The following is a 1,729-nucleotide window of genomic DNA, read 5'->3' as shown; positions in this document are numbered from 1 at the left end:
CAAACACACACACACACACACACATATATATATATATATATATATCTATATCTATACTACTTTATTAAGCATTTTCACTCAAAGTCTTAAAGTCTTAAATTTGTAAATACCCAAAATACCCCTTTACCTTTACCTTGCTTTACCTGTCTAATAATGATCCCCAAACCCCCATACGTCGGTTCGATTTACCGGCTCCCCTCCCCCTTTATGCTTTACCTATCTAATAATGATCCCCAAACCCCCGTATGTCGCTTCGATTTACCGGCTCCCCTCCCCAAGAAGACGTTCCAGAGAATGCTCCTCCCAAGACGACGATTCAAGATGACGATTCCTTTAAAATGGAGTTTCTACATGTTTCTGTCGTTCACCGCTTTGTGCTTATTCTCCATCGTTCCATTTGTAATCGCTCTGTTTTCTACTGGTTTCCATCAGGTAACACCGCTATCCATTTGTTGTTTTGGGTTTGTTTTGATTGTCTTGATTGTGCTGATTTGGGTTAGGGTTTTGATTAGTTTCTATCGTTCACCGCTTTGTGCTTATTCTCCATCGTTCCATCTGTAATCGCTTTGTTTTCTACTGGTTTCCATCAGGTAACACCGCTATCCATTTGCTGTTTTGGGTTTGTTTTGATTGTCTTGATTGTGCTGATTTGGGTTAGGGTTTTGATTGATCCCTGCTTAGTTTTATGAAATTCTTAGTTTTCTGTCTTCACAAACTAAAATGAGCTACTTACTGAATCAACTCCTGAGGAGTTGCTTCCCATGGGATTGTCAAATAGGGTGAACTTATATGAAAATGACAACGAATTTGGATAATTTGGAAATAGTATCGCAGACTAGAACCATAGCAATTGACAAGAATCAGCAGATATGTTAGTGTTGCTCGTTATATCCTAAGAGTGTTGCTCTTTAATTATTACATGTAGCAGGTAGAATGTTGTTCTCAAAAGAATGCATATTGTTTGTCATAAGTACACATTGTGTGATAACTGAGTTCTGGGTTATCACTCAAGGTAATTATGCATGATTATCTGATTAAGTGATTACGTGATAACATGCTAAATTGTTTTATTTAAATCATGCTAGCATATACGATGTGAATACATGTATGAGGTTATATATGTATATATGTACATGGGTATATATATATATATATATATGTGTGTGTGTGTGTGTGTATACATGAAAATATATATATATTTATATTAATATGTATTTTATATGCATGGGTGATATGCATATGGGTACGGATGTATATATATATATATATATATATATTATATGCAAGCATGATAAAAGTGGTATCAAGTATGCATATGAGTACATGTGTTGAGTAAGCATATTGAGTAAGCATGTTGAGAAAGCATGAGGTGTAAAGAGGAGAAGGAGTCGGTTTAGCCGACTTCATTTTTTTTGGCAAACATAAAAAGAGGCTTAGCCTCTTCAATTTTTTTATTCTTACCATTTTGAGAATTGAGAGGTTTAAAAAAAAAAAAAAAAAAAAAAGAGAGAGTTTGTCCGGATTAGTTTTGTCTGAAGATTCAAGTTGATTTCCAGATTTTTAGTTTCAAAAGCTTGATAAGGTGAGTGGTTTCTAAATCTTTTGCATAAAAATTTATTACTGATTTTATTAGTATGCTTCGTATTCTTATCTTTGAAATGGAACTTTGATTATATTGTCTAAGTATTTATCCGGACAAAGTTTGACTGGATAAGGGTTTAAACCGGAT

Source organism: Cynara cardunculus (assembly GCF_001531365.2).
Source record: "Cynara cardunculus var. scolymus isolate 2C chromosome LG 3, CcrdV1, whole genome shotgun sequence".
Lineage (NCBI taxonomy): Eukaryota > Viridiplantae > Streptophyta > Magnoliopsida > Asterales > Asteraceae > Cynara > Cynara cardunculus.
Note: the sequence above shows the minus strand (reverse complement) of the source record.